This window comes from Geotrypetes seraphini, chromosome 11 (genome assembly GCF_902459505.1).
Source record: "Geotrypetes seraphini chromosome 11, aGeoSer1.1, whole genome shotgun sequence".
Lineage (NCBI taxonomy): Eukaryota > Metazoa > Chordata > Amphibia > Gymnophiona > Dermophiidae > Geotrypetes > Geotrypetes seraphini.
In genome coordinates this window covers 140,286,781-140,303,689 of record NC_047094.1, presented here as the reverse complement: position 1 = coordinate 140,303,689, position 16,909 = coordinate 140,286,781, and the positions used below count along the sequence as shown (strand labels likewise).

The following is a 16,909-nucleotide window of genomic DNA, read 5'->3' as shown; positions in this document are numbered from 1 at the left end:
GAAGCAGAGAAGAGTTTCTGTTGAAGTTCACATGAACGAGCTACATATCAGTTTACGGTAGAGCCCTGAGGAATTTCCCACTCGACTGAAATAAAGGTCTCTGTTCCCACCAACACATTTGAAGGAAGGAACAAAAACAAAACCTACTATGAACTGGAGCCGAAGGTCACGGTAATGCAAGAGCGCCAGTTTTTAGGCTCAGGCTTAGCGACCAGACCTGTTCCCAGTCTACCTTTATGACAGCATAAATGGCCAAGGGAGAACATCTGATACTAAGCCAATGTTTAAGAACGCAAGATTTTTTTTTTTTTTTTTTTTATTCTTTATTCCTTTTTATTTCTTTCAACAAGTGTACAATATTATTACAATTAATTCACATAACTCACTTGACATTCTTAAACAATATTATTATACATGTTTTAATACCCCCCATCCACCTCCCATCCCTTCCCATATCAACAAAATATTTCGTCCAAACTTATACATACTTATACATCTCTCTTTCATAATACAATTAATCTTACATTAAATCTGTCCCTCCCCCCACCCTTTCTTCCTCAAACTCTTTATTCATTTTATTATACAAAGTGATGCACAACAATATATATCTCATCATAGTACATATATCCCCTTATATTTCATAACAACATATTTCCAATAAATTTACCCTCTTTCTTTTTCTATTCATACCTATATACCATGTTTCTTATATCCATTAATCAGTTGAAATATACCGTTAGCTAACTAAATTATCTTATCCCCCCCACCCCACCCTATTTTTATAAATTATCCTCTAAGGAAAAGGAATAAATCTTAATCATTATAATAATCAATTAATGGCCTCCACACCTCTTGAAACCTTTTAAAATACCCCCTTTGTACTGCAAGAAATCTTTCCATCTTGTACATATGACAAACTGAGTTCCACCAAAAACTACAATTCAATCTAGAACAGTCTTTCCAATTAGTCGTTATTTGTTGAATTCCCACTCCAGTAAGAATCATCAATAATTTGTTGTTTGCTGCAGATATTTGACTTTTGGCCCTCATACACATTCCAAAAATCACTGTGTCGTAGGATAATGCTACATGATTTTCCATCAATATATTGACTTGATCCCATATTGATATCCAAAATGCCTGAATACATGGACAATAAAATAAAAGATGGTCTAAAGTTCCAATTTCAATTTTACAATGCCAGCATCTATTAGACTTAGAGCAATCTAATTTTTGTAATCTAGTAGGGGTCCAGAATGCTCTATGCAACAAAAAGAACCATGTTTGCCTAATAGATGCTGACATCGTACCTTTAATTCTCCAAGACCAAATACGTGGCCATTGAGATGCATTAATTTGATGCTTAATCTCAATGCTCCAAATATCTCTTAATCCATTTTTAGGCTTCTTATTCAAATAATTAGATATAATTTTATACCACTTTGCGGCCTGATGACCCAGAAAATTTGCCTGGAAACATAAGAATTCTAAGCTGTAATGATCATTTAAAGATTTCCATTCAGGGAACCCCACCTGAATAGCATGCTTCAATTGCAACCACTTAAAACTTTGTTTTTTATTCAGACCATATTTATGTTGCAATTGTGAAAATTCAAGCATCTTACCATTATCAATTATTTCCGTTAATGATCTTATACCTGCTTTAATCCAATCTTTCCAGACAACCTTAAACCCGCCTATTTGTATCTTGGAGTTTACCCAAATAGTTTGTTGTTTCGATTTTAAAATAGAATCAGTAGTTAATTTGTCTATAAACCTTAATGTTTTCCAAGTATCCATTAATACTCTATTGTCCTTACGTATTCTAGGCATTTTTATACCAAGCAAAAGATCAAGCCTAAGTGGAAAGATAAGTGATCTCTCCATCTGGTAATTGTTCCAAAAGCTCTGGGAGGACCCAATACATACCTTGGCGCATGATATAGGCTTGATGATACCTATAAAAATTGGGAAAATTTACCCCACCCTCCTCAATTGGTCTTTGCAAAGACACTAAAGCCACTCTTGCAATTTTACCCAGCCAAATAAATTTAACCAGAATACTATTTAATTTTTTATAGAAAGACCCCTGAAAAAACACTGGTATCATTCCCAATTGATAGCAAACCACAGGCAAAATCATCATTTTAACAGTTTGAACTCTTCCCCACCAGGACAAATGTAAAGGATTCCATTGCTCACACATCTCTGTTACTTTTTGTAATAAAATTTTTTGATTTATTCTCATTGTCTCTTCGAGTGTTTTATTCAACCAAATACCTAAGTACTTTATTCCATCCTCTTTCCATATAAAAGGGAAAGAATCAAATATACCTTTTGTACAATGCACATTTAAAGGTAAAATCTCTGATTTAGTCCAATTTATTTTGTATCCTGAGAATTTTCCAAATGTATCTATTACCTTCAGTAGACATGGAATTGTTGTTTCCGGATTTCTCAAATGAAGCAAGATGTCATCTGCATAAGCAGATACTTTATATTCCACTCCAGCACATGGAATACCCTGTATGTCCTTTGCCTGTCGAATAGCTAATAATAAGGGTTCAAGAACTATATCAAAGAGCAAAGGAGATAATGGACAACCTTGTCTAACTCCCCTCTGCAACTTAAAAGCATCTGAAATATTATTATTTATATATAAGCGAGCAGTTGGGGAGCTATACAGTGTTTGAATCATTTGTATAAATCCGGATCCAATACCAAACCACTCCATAGCTTGATACATGAAATTCCAAGTTTCCAAGTTTCCAAGTTTATTAAGTATTTTTGATTTATCGCCAATTCAAAATTCAAGGCGATGTACAAATAAAATGGTTGGTGACACACTTGTAATTATTAAATTAAACAAACAATTATCTAAAATACACATAACACAAATAACGTTACATTTAAAGCTAATTTAAATAGGTTATAGTGAAACAAAAGGAAAGATATTTAATGGTTACATTCGATAAAACAATCACTAATTCAAATTTATAATATTTAATTAAATTAAATTCAGGGGGAAAACAATAGGAATGGGGACAAAGACAATTGACCTTTTGAATTATGGATGCGGAGAGAAAAAAAAGAAAGATCAGTTATTAAAGGCGTCAATATATAGAAAACTTTTAAGTTCTGACTTAAATTTTGTTAAGTTTTTTTCCTGTCTTATGTACAGTGGAAGATTGTTCCAAGATTGAGGAGCTGTTATGGAAAAGATAGTGTTACGCCTTGTGTTGATAACTTTTAGTGAGGGAATAGCTAAAAGTTGCTGATCTTGAGATCTAAGAGATCTAGAGGAAGTATAGGGTATTAAAAGTCTAAATATAAAGGCAGGAGTTTTGTGTTCTAAAGCTTTAAAAATGAGTAAACATTGTTTAAATACTATTCTATGTGCTACTGGGAGCCAGTGTGCTTTCTTAAGCAGGGGTGTGACATGATCAAATTTTTTAGCCTTAAAGATTAATTTAATTGCGGAGTTCTGGATTATTTGTAATCGTTTAGTTTCTTTCTGTGACAGACCTGTAAATAGAACATTACAGTAGTCTAATTTAGACATTACAAGTGAATGAATTAAGATATTCAACGATTTTGAACATAAAAATTTAGATATCGATCGGATCTGACGAAGTCTATAAAAAGTGGATCTTACGACTTGACTTATATGATCATGAAAGGACAATTTATTGTCAAAAGTAACGCCAAGAATTTTTGTATTATTAGTCATTTTTAACGAAATGCCTTTAATAGTTATAACAGAAGAAAGTGTTTCGCCGTCTTTCCAGGGAAAGAACATAAGATTTGATTTTTGAATGTTTAAAGCGAGTCTATTGGTTTCAAGCCAGTCATAAATTTGATGTAATTTCTCGTTTATTGATATTATTTCTTGCGGGTTTTTGGTATTTACAGGATGTAATAATTGGATATCGTCTGCATACGCGTATACTGTAAGTCCAATAGATTGGCAGAGTGTTAACAGTGGTGCTAGGAAAATGTTGAACAAAATCGGCGAGAGGATTGAACCTTGAGGGATTCCATACGGAAGGGAAAAACTGTTCGAGGTAGTATCATTAAAAGAAACACTAGATGTGCGGTGATCAAAATATGACTGGAACCAAAGTAAGACTTGGTCTACTATCCCGATTGATTGAATTCTATTTATTAAGAGATCATGGTCAATGGTGTCAAAAGCAGACGATAAATCGAGAGAAATCAGTATGACAGAACTATGGTGATCTAAATGATAAAGTATTGATGTTGTTAAACCGATTAGAGAATGTTCAGTAGAATGGTTTAATCGAAATCCTGTTTGGTTTGGGTGTAGCACGTTAGTTTTTTCTATGAATTCTGATATTTGGTTGAAGACAATTTTTTCTGTTAATTTAGATAAAAATGGGATATTAGCAATGGGCCTGTAATTATTTTTAATATCAGTGCCAATTTTTTGATCTTTGATTACCGGGCGTATAAAAGATTTTTTCCAAAGTAATGGTACTTTGCTTTGTTGTAAGCTAGTTTTAATCAATGTGTGTATATATGGCCCAAATTTAGGGAAGTATTTCTTGAGAATAAAAGGTGGTATTGATTCGTTATGTGCTCCTTTGTGATTAATAGTTTTAATAATTGTTTCTAATTCGGAAAGACTGGGTATTTTAAATTGTGAACATTTAGCAACAAGTGATGATTTCGGTTCCTGTTCTGTATTACATGGTAATGCTTGTTTTATCGAAAAAATTATTTCTTATGTTTTCTATTTTGTCAATAAAAGTATCTGCTAGTTCTTGCGCAGTTGGAAGAGGTTTAATGGCAAGATTTGATTTATTAGAATGTTGATTGATAGATTTTAGTATGTTGTATAGTATAGTTGAGTTTTTAGCTTGAATAATTTGTTTTGAATAATATTTTGATTTAGCTTGTAATATTTTTTCCCTATAGAATGCAGCATGTTCTTTAAATTTTGAGAGATTTGATTGGTTTTTATCTTTTCTCCATTTCCTTTCTACACGATCAAAAGCCTTTTCAGCATCTTGTGATACCGAAAAACCCGGATCATTAATTTGTTTTGTTAAATAATATATCTGAAATGCCAGTCTAGTATTATTAGAAGAGTGTCTCTGAGCAACAAATCCAGTTTGATTCATTCCTATTATATGCGGAAGAGCTTTAGCCAATCTTAATGCTAAAATCTTAGCTAATAATTTACCATCTACATTTATTAAAGATATAGGCCTGTAATTTGACACCAATGTTGGATCTTTATTTGGCTTTGGCAAAACAATAGTTAAAGATTCTGCCATAGTGCCTGATATACAACCTTTATTCAGTTGATCCTGATATAATTTTAATAAATATGGTAATAGGGAAATTTGAAATTCTTTATAAGGGGCGTGGCTTGGAGCGCGCACGATATGGCAGCCTAACTACAGCGCTCCCGTATCCAGGCAACAAACGGAACAAAATTAAAACTTCTACTTTTTCAAATCGCTAAAAAAAATACACTAAACAACGTCGGAGATGGCGAATATAAAGCAGGGGAAAGCTGAAAAACCTTCAACATCGGGAATATCAGCAAAAAGAACAAAAGTCACTCCCCTGTCACCATCGAGTGTCCCGTTCCCGATGGAGACTGAAGAAATCACTGAAAAGGCTGATATAATGACTGAACTGTTTAAAATAAAACTTATGCTGACTGAAAACTCCAATAAAATATCTGAAGTAAAAGAAGAGCTTCTTAACATGAAACAAGAAATCCAAACTGAGAGACTGAGAATGACAGTGCTGGAAGAAAAAGTGGAGAGGTTTGAATCTTTCACACAGGAATATGACAAAGATAAAAAAGAAATAGCAGCTTTAAAAAATCAAATGGTGGACATGGAAAACCGAGGAAAAAGAAAGAACATAAGAATTTTGGGGCTGGCTGAAAATATTGAAGGAGGAGATCCTGTACAATTCCTAGAAAATCTGTTACCTAAACTGCTTCAGCTCAACTCAAAATGGCCGTTAGAAATTGAAAGAGCCCACAGAATCCCCACAAGAAAGCCAGTAAACCAAGCTGCTCCAAGACCTTTGATATTCAAGGTATTACGGTATCAACAAGCTCAAGAAATATTAAAAATGGCAAAAGCAAATAAAAACTTGAATTATAAAGGATCAAAACTGATTTTAGTACCGGATTTTGCTAAATATACTGCTAACATAAGAAAACAATTCCTCACATACAGACAGCAGCTGAAAGAAAAGGGATACATATATGGAATATATTATCCATCCACTATGAGAGTATCCAGTGGAAATAAATCCATATATTTTCAAGACCCGGCAAAACTGAAAGAATTTCTGACACAAAAAGATCCTAAGTTTATATAAATAACAGAACAATTCAGCTGAAGAAAGAAGAAAGAAGAAAGAAGAAAGAAGATGGAAAAAAAAAAGGGAAAATAAAGAAGATTATTAAAAGAAATGTTATCAACTGGAAATATAATTTATTGAAATAATGGATGCAATAATATAACAATATTTAAAAATTAGCATCCACAATCATTAATATCATTAATTATTATTAATATTATTAAAAAAAAAAAAAAAAAAAATATATATTATTATTATCAAAATATAAATAAATTAATTATTTAAAAAAAAAATATATATAAAATACAAGTTTTAATCAAAATAGATAATATATTCTATTATATAGCATATTAAATTATTATGATAAAGGATCAATGAAATGATTTACAATGAAAATATCATTAAAATATTGAAAGGAAAAATTTATAATTGTTATATTGAGAATAAGATTTAAAAATGAAATATATTAATTATTATAAAAACAATATTTTAACACTGTATAAGAAAATTATAATTTTATGAAATATATACAAGAAAATAATTGATTATTGACAGAAATAATTAATAAAATAGATGTCTAATATAAAATTTTTATTTGATTTAATTATTCAGTCATATTAACTTATTATGAAAAATAAGAAAATAATGTAATGGAATGATAGATAATTAATAAAAGATGAATTTATTATAAAACTTATTTACTGACATAAAATGTATATTTTAATCAATTATTCATTCAAATTAATTCAATATGAAGATGATCTATGAAAACGATTGAAATGCATTATAATTAAGATCAATATTATATATTTATATAATACTGGATATATTTAAGTTATATGATGATATAGATATAGATATATATAGAGAATAAGAGCTATATTTGAAATATGTTTATTTATTAGAAATATTATATTATAAGTATGCATGATATTGAATTTAATTTTATAATTCAAATATATTTAATTCTCAGTGAATTCATAAAATTTTATAGATTAAATGAATATAATTTTTAATAATATAAGGGTGGAAGTATATAGAATGTATTGAATTCAGAAATATATTTTAAATAATATAATGTATTATTAGTTGCCTGGAGATGGAGATGTAGGTTTTGCATGACCAATGCGTGTTCCAAATCAGAATAAGATAATGGGTGGGAGGGGAGGGAAAATAATGGGTGGGTTAGGGGATAAATTTTCAATGAATGTGCTAGGAGCTAATCATGTAAACAATCATAGAATATTGATTAAGTATAATTATTAATCAGATGGATCTAAAAATGTATTCGCTGAATGTCAATGGTTTAAATCATCCTATTAAGAAGAAGAAATTATTATCGTTCCTTAAAAATCAAAATGCGGATATTTATTTTATTCAAGAAACTCATCTTTCGGAAATTGAATCAAAAAAATTATCTGGAGGTTTTATTTCTAAATGTTTATTTGCACCGGCTTTAAAGAAAAAGGCTGGAGTGGCTGTTCTAATAAATAAAAAATGTAATGCAGATTTTAAACTAATTAATTATGATCCCTTAGGAAGATGGGTGCATGTCGAAATGGTTCTGGGAAATACTACCCTGAATTTATTCAATTTATATGCTCCTAATACGAATCAAATGGAGTTTTTTAAACAAATTCAGCAATTGCTCTTACCACTGGCTACATCTAATTTAATAGTAGCAGGGGATTTCAATGCTGTAATGGATCCGATATTGGATAAAAAACCAAGTAAAGTTATGAAATCATTAGGCTTAGATAATTTGATACTATCTTGTGATTTAGTAGATATATGGCGAATTCTTCATTTTAATGATCAGGAATTTTCTTTTTGTTCTCAGGTCCATAAATCCTTTTCACGAATTGATTATATATTTGTTTCTAATAATATAGCGCAGCGTGTCTTAAAAGCAGTAATTGATCCCATTATAATTTCAGATCATGCTGGTGTGTGGATTAATCTTCAAAATTATGATGCTGAAAACTCTGATTTAATTTGGAGATTTAATAATGATTTATTAGCGGATTCAAAATTTCTTGAAGATTTCAAAATAAAAATGCAAGAATTCTTTCAATTTAATGAATCAGATGATATTAATGCTGAGATCTTATGGGATGCTTTTAAAGCAACTATGAGAGGAAATATTATTTCATATTCAACATTTATTAACAAACAAAAAAAAAAACAATTTATTGAGATGGGAAAGCAAATTAAATTATTAGAAAATAAATTAATTGAGAAATGGGAAAATAATACATTACAAGAATTATTAAAATTAAAAGTTAAATACAATGAAATTTCTTCTCAAATTGTGAGGAAAGACATTTTCAACAAACAAGTACAATATTATGGAAATTCAAATAAAGCTGGTAAATTATTAGCAAACTTTCTAAAAGCAAAGAAAAGAAAATCTAAGATTATTGCAATTAAAGATACAAAAGGTAACACACATACCAACACAAAAGATATTATAACACAATTTCTTGATTTTTATAAAGAATTATATACTTCCAATTCTTATAAAAATAAAGAACAAGACGGATTAACTTTTTTAAATTCATATATTGGACCAAATATTCCAGATCATATAAAAGGAAGTTTAGAAGAACTTATATCATTAAAAGAATTAGAAACAGCATTGAAGTCTCTTAGAGTTGGATCCGCTCCAGGTGGAGATGGGTATACTGTTGAATTTTATAAATTTTTTCAAAATATCATATTACCACATCTGTTAAATTTATATCAATATCAAATAAAGAATGGAAAAATTTCTGGTACTATGGCAGAATCAATAATTATAGTCTTACCAAAACCAAACAAAGATCCTACTCTGGTTTCAAATTACAGGCCTATTTCATTATTGAATGTGGATAACAAATTAATGGCTAAAGTATTAGCATTAAGATTGGCAAAAGCTCTCCCTTTCATTATTGATGTACATCAAACAGGATTTATTGCTAAAAGACATTCATCAAATAATACTAGATTAGCATTCCACTCATTAAATTTAGCAAAAAATATAAATGATCCAGCTTTTTTAATATCTTTAGATGCAGAAAAAGCTTTTGACAGAGTGGAATGGAATTTTATATACCAAGCTTTACAATGGTTTGGTATAGGATCCGGTTTTATTGAAATGATTCAGACATTGTATAGCTCTCCTGGAGCAAGATTATATATTAATAATAATTTATCAAATAGATTTAACTTGCACAGGGGAGTTAGACAGGGATGCCCTCTGTCTCCTTTACTTTTTGATATTGTCCTAGAACCTCTATTAATTGCAATAAACAAAACTAAGGAGATAGAGGGAATATCATTTAACAATTTTGAATTTAAAATATCTGCATATGCAGATGATATATTATTATATTTAAGAAAACCGGAAACTACTATTCCATGTATACTTAATTTAATAGAAACATATGGTACTTTTTCTGGATATAAAATTAATTGGAACAAATCTGAAATTCTCCCAATAAATGTTCATTGTACCAAAGGATTATTTGACCCATATTCATTTATTTGGAAAGATGATGGTATAAAATACTTAGGAATTATGATCAAAAATACAATTGAAGACACAGTCAAAGAGAATGAAAAACTTTTATTGAAAAAAATAACAGAAATGTGTGAGCAATGGAATCCATTACATCTTTCTTGGTGGGGAAGAATTCAAACAATTAAAATGATGATATTGCCTGTGGTTTGTTACCAAATGAGTATGATTCCAATATTTTTTCAGGGGTCATTTTATAAAAAACTTAACAATATTCTTACAAAATTTGTTTGGTGTGGGAAAAGATCAAGAATCGCTTTAGTATCATTACAAAGACCAATTATGGAAGGGGGGGTAAATTTTCCAAATTTTTATAGGTATCATCAAGCCTATATCTTAAGACAGGGTATGTATTGGATCCTCCCAGAGCTTCTAGAAAATGTACCAGATTGGCTATATTTAGAATGGCGGCTCCTGTTCCCTTTATATCCAGAACAGTTAATAACTATAACAATGCCTAAAAGATACAAAGACCACAGAATTTTATTTGACACTTGGAAAACATTGAGATATATTAGTAATCTATCACCTGAACCTATTGCTAAATCTCTAAATCAATCAATATGGATAAACTCCAGGATCAGAATTGGCGGATTTAAAATCGTCTGGAAACAATGGATAAATGCAGGAATAAGAACATTGAATGATATCATATCAGAAGGTTCACTGCTTAGTTTTTCACAATTGCAAAATAAATTTGGATTAAATAAATCACAATATTTTAAATGGATGCAATTGAAGCAGGCCATTCAGGTAGGGTTCCCTGAATGGAAAAATCTAAATAATCAATATAGTTTACAGGTTCTATGTTTCCAGACGGATTTGTTGGGTCACCAAGCCGCAAAATGGTATAAATTGATATATGGATTTTTAAATAAAAAAAAGAAAACAAGTCTTAGGGATATTTGGAGTATTGAGATAGGTCAGACAATTTCTGAATCTCAATGGCCACGATTTTGGTCCTGGAGATTAAGATCTACAAGGTCAGCATCTATGAATCAAACATGGTTATTTTTATTACATAGAATATTCTGGACCCCAACGCGCCTGCAAAAAATAGATAGTACTATATCTAATAGATGCTGGCATTGTAAATTGGAAATAGGGACGTTAGATCATTTAATCTTTTTTTGTCCCTTTGTAAACGCATTTTGGAATTTAATTTGGCCCCAAATTAATAAGTTACTAGAGAATCATGTAGGACTCTCGTATGACACCATATTATTTGGTACTGCAATGAGAACTAAGAGTCCGATTTCAGCAAACAATAATAAGCTATTACTAATACTAACAGGAGTCGCCATGCAACAAATTACTCAAAATTGGAAAGATTACACCAAATTAAATTATACGTTCTGGTGGAATTCTGTTTGTCATATTTATAAAATGGAAAAAATAATAGCGTTACAACAGGGAAATCATCTTAATTTTAATAAAATTTGGCAACCATTGACAAAATATTCTAATGATTAGTTCTTAGCACAATGATAAATAATTATATATGAATGGGGTGGGATTTGACTAATTAATGGAAATATACTATATAAAAAGGGGATGGGAATTATATTATATATGCTAATGTATAATCTTTATCATATCATATTTTAAATACGATGTATTATTAATGACAATATTTTAAATATGTAAAAAAACTTTATTGTATATTATATTACTCAAATATTGTAAGAATGGAAAACTTATAAATAAAAATTTAAAAAAAAAAAAAAAAAAGAAATTCTTTATAAAACTCTACTGTAAATCCATCTCCACCTGGAGCGGTCCCAACTCTAAGGGATTTCAATGCCATTTGTAACTCTTTTAATGATATAGGTTTATTTAAACTTCCTTTTATATGATCAGGAACCTTAGGACCTTCAATTAAACTCAAAAAAATCCAACCCATCTTTCTCTTTATTTAAATAAGACTCCGAAGAATACAGTGACTTATAATATTTTAAAAATTGTTTTAATATATTTCCAATTTGAGAATGTGAATTGCCTAACTCATCCTTAATTATGTTTATTTTTTCCTTCCTTTTCTTTGCTTTTAAATAATTTGCCAATAATCTTCCAGCCTTATTTGCACTACCATAATATACCGCTTGCTGAGCAAAAATATCTTTCCTTACTAACCCAGAGGAAATTTCATTATATTCACATTTTTTTTTAACAATATTTGAAATGTCTCCTGTTCCCATTTATTAACCAATTTTAATTCCAAATTTTTAATTTCTTTTTCCAAATTTACATATTGCTTTCTTAGCTGTTTCTTTTTATATGCAGAATATGATATAATTTGTCCTCTCATAGTTGCTTTGAAAGCATCCCATAAAATTCCAATCGACATTTCCTCTAAATCATTAAGTAAAAAATATTCATTAATTTTAGTTTGAAATTCTGTGCAAAATTTAGAATCAGCAAGCAATGTATTATCAAACCTCCATATCGGTTTAGAATTATCTTGATCTACTAAATTAACTTCTATCCACACACCACCATGATCAGATATTATTATTGGTTCTATGTCAGCTTTTACAACTTTCTGTACTATCTGATCTGAAACAAAAATATAATCAATTCTTGAAAATGATTGATGAACATGTGAACAAAATGTAAATTCCCGATCATTAAAATGAAGAATACGCCATATATCTTTTAAATTACATGATTGTATCAAATTATCTAACCCCATTGATTTCATAATTCTACTTGGTTTTTTATCCATTATTGGATCTATAACAGCATTGAAGTCCCCAGCCACCACTAAATTAGTAGTAGCCAGTGGTAAAATTAATTGTTGTAGAGACTTAAAGAATTCATTTTGATTCGAATTAGGGGCATATACATTTAACAACGCCATTGTATTATTGCCCATGCTCATGTCAACAAGTACCCATCTTCCTAGAGGATCTGCCTTAATCATATTAAACGTTGCTGTACATTTTTTATTTATCAATATTGCTACTCCTGCCTTCTTTTTTATCGCTGGTGCAAATAAACATTGTTTTATCCAATTATCTGACAGCTTCATAGACTCTATCCCAGACAAATGTGTCTCCTGCAGAAAACATATATCTATATTCTGTTGTTTGATATATGACATTACCTTTTTCCTTTTTACTGGGTGATTCAGGCCATTAACATTTAAAGAAAATATTTTGAAAGTCATTACACAAATAAAAATTTAATATCTAAGAATCTCCACTTCAATATCATATTATACTCCTTTTCCTTATATCCATATTGTAAATTATCTCGGTCCCCTTCCCCCCAACACCTCCCTATCTCTCTATCAACATATTTCCCCCAATTCACAAAATCTTTAATAAATATTATACCAACATCTCTTCCTCCCATTCCCCTCCCTACTCCCTCCCTTCCCCCCCCAATTAATAATGCAAACTTGGAAACGCTCATATATAATCAGGTGACAAAAAGCTCCCTTCAGGCTCTGCCATATACATCATTTATCACTCTTAATAAGCTACATTATATAATATAATATCTTTCAAATAATCTACTAAGTTCAAATTTAAATATTTTTTTTTTTTTTTTTTTTCTTCCCCTCCTTCCCCTTTTTTTTTTTTTTTTTCCCCCCCCTATTCCCCCCTTTTTCCTCCATTCCCTTTTCTTCTTTCACCCTCACTCCCCTCCCCACTTATCCTTAAATTATAAAACATCTATAGATTCAGAATCTTTCCCTCACATGCCCAAGAAACTCATTTTCTTATACCAATATCTTTTAATATTAAATTGAATTTACTACAAATAAATAAATCAATATTATTGTATTCCTGTGAAAAGAAATTACATGTTAATAAATTATTCAATTTTCTAATTGCATACCCCCTTTAATTAATCTAAAATCACCTTCTTAACCTTAAACATTAAAGTGATATTAAAATATATCATTATATATCATAAATAAACAATTTCATCAATCTTCCGCTTTGTGTAGAAAAACTCTCCAAGCATATTCAGCTTCTCCCCATCTCTTCAATTCTTCATGTCTTTATATCAGCTGCTTGTTTTAACTAATTCATCACTATTTGGCATATATTTTTATCGTTCATTCCCTTTTTTTTTTTTATAAAATCCCTAAACAGTTTCAGTTCCTTTAATATATTATAGTCATATTAAAAGTCTGAATAAATCCAACCACACTTTCCAGTTTCATTATATTTAAATTGTCATCTATGTTTCTACAGAGTCAATCCAAAAGAAATCTGATGTTCTTTGCTTTACAGTCAATTCATAGTGAAATTATTCTTAAATCCTGTTTAGATACTGCTTTATCCTTTACATCTCATACTTTCCTTGATCTTTCTTTCACTTCTTTCAAGTCACTTCTTCTTCCAAACAACTTGCATTTTTTTTTTTAATAAGTTTATATTCTCTTTAAAATTTAGGATTTATCTGCAATCAGGCTTCTGTCTCCTTCATATTTCCAAATTCTTTTCCTTTTTTAGCGCAGTTCAAGTAATCATCCAATACAATTCTTTTTCTGTTTAAACCACCTCTTTTCCTGTAAAGTGTCTTATGCACTTAAGGAAATCTCCATCATCTACCGCCCTTTCCTTAATCTTTGAAATCATGAGTGTTTCCATTAATATAAAGTGCTCTTTGACCTCAGCTAGACTACATTCAATTCTAAAGTGTCAAGAATGTTATAAAGCTGACATCAATATATTCCAGCACTTCAAAAAGAGTCTATAGCAGGATCCTATAAATTGTTGTTTATTGCCTGGAACATCAATATCAGATAAAGGGCTGGAAATGTTACTTAAAACTGCCCTAACTTCTGTAGGGAGCCTAATTTCAACAATTAGAGCCAGTCATTCTTAGTTTATATTTAACTTTTAATATCCACCTCAATCAGAGACATCAGAATGTTCATTCACATTAATATCCCTGAGATTCATAGCATGTGGAATGATGTCATCATAGAATCCTTGCATCCACATCCTTCCATTAAGTTCCATCAGCAATTCAAATCTGTTCCATTTTTAACTGTAACTCCCAAAGTCCAATTCTCCATAAAATATTCTATATCAGAAACCAATCAAAACAAATAAAAAATCAAATGAAGAGAGGAAAAAAAAAAACATCTCAGAATCAAAGTATTTCTTACTCCAATCCTTCTGTTAAATTCTAGTCTCAGTTTATGTATTCATAGACTGTTCACATTGCTCTAAGAATTCTTTTAATTTCAAAGGATCATCAAAGTTTGAAGTTTTATTTGCAAAAGTGACCCTCATAATAGCTGGGTACATTAAACCGTACCTTGCTCCAATCACTCTAAGCTGTGGTCTCAATTCAAGCAGTTTTTTCCTTTTTTGAGCTGTTGCTTTTGCAAAATCTGGCACTATATATATTTTAGAATCCTGGCACTTCAAGGTCTTATTTTCTTTTGCCAGTCTTATAATTTCCTCCACATGTTGATAACGGAGCAGCTTACAAATTAAAGGACGCGGACCCTTTTGATTATCATATCTTTTAGTCGGGACCCTGTGCACCCTCTCTATTTCCAGAGGAAATTTAACTGTCAGAGGTAGAATTTTTGGTAAAAATTGCTCAAGAAAGGCAATAGGATTATTTTTTTCTACCCCTTCCGGGATCCCAATCAGCCTTAAATTATTTCTTCTTTCGCGATTGGAAACGTCCTCAAGATCCCTCTTTAATATTTCTATTTCTTTACAGTCTCTCTAGCATTGAGCTATTTCTTTTTCTGTTTTTTCCACTCTCTTATCTAATTGCTCCACTTTAACATCCACCATCTTCAAACTTAATTTAAGCCCTGCCAGCTCTTCTTTAACTTCCTGTATATTCTTTGCATTTTGTAAAACTATTTCTTTTATCTGCCGCAGTTCCTTAACAATGTCAATATCTTCTGTCTCATCCGTTGGCAATGGAACTTTAGAGGGGGCTATCGGCTCTATTTTTGATCTTTTATTACTTCCTCCTACTGAGTTAGCTTTTGTCAGCTTACCCGATGCCATTATGCTGTTGATCCTCGTCTTTTTAATGAATTTCAAATGTTTTTCTGTAGCTATATTTTATTTATTTGAGCCTTTTTTACAGAGCAGTTCAGTCACCCGACCATTCTCCTTCGTCTCCAAGCCACGCCCCCTTAGAACGCAAGATTTGATCCCGTCACAACTTTGTTTGCAAGTCTTCATTGGCTTGATTTAAGCTTTGATGTCTGGTTTCTAGAACTCTGACTTGTGATGCATCTGAGGATTTTTACTTTTATGTTTCAACTTTTAGGTGGCAGAAATAGTGACGGTTTCATTTTATTTTTTCCATCGATGAAGGGAGAGAAATTTAAGTTCAAACAATTTTTATTGATGATAGAAAAGAACAACCATAAAAGCAGGTACGAGAAACCAAGAACAATAGCCAAAATCTCAAATGACATAAGTCACATCATCAAATTTTTCAGAGTACAACTACCACAATTGAACCTGCCCCCAAAAACAAAAAAAATCCTCCACCAATATCCTCTCTCACCCCTCTCCCCTATGACAACAAGGAAGAATTAGCCATGGCCCTGGTTCCTTAAAGACTCCAGCTCTAGAGGAAAGAAGAGAGTCACAGAAACCCCCAACGTAAGCAAAAAGACGAAAAAGAAAAGGGGGTTGCCACCTCCTCCATAGCACCTGAGTGAAGCTTAAATCGGCTCACAAAAGGTCTTTTGGTTAAGATACAATTAGTATTTGGTATTCTTTACCTTTGAACATTTGTTTCATTTCAACATATGGAATTTAAACATCTGAAAGTTGGTGTTTTTTTTTTTTACCAAGCTTGTATGCGCCGATTGTTAATTTTTTATATAGGTTATTTCATAAGATTGTAGATTTGAACCCAATTGATTAGGGATTTTGTGGGACAGAAATCCTTTATATAACATCGCACTGCACAGTCTATCAAGGATCTCAACTAAATTATAGATTTAATGAAGACATTTGCCAGTTCTAAGAAGAAAAACAAAACAGTATT

The 16,909-nt window shown here is 30.8% G+C and overlaps 1 protein-coding gene across 1 annotated transcript in view; it reads right to left on the bottom strand.

The window, feature by feature from the left end:
* Positions 1-16,909, bottom strand: part of PIGT (phosphatidylinositol glycan anchor biosynthesis class T) — a 44,577-nt gene that overhangs the window by 14,072 nt on the left and 13,596 nt on the right. The window lies entirely within an intron of this gene.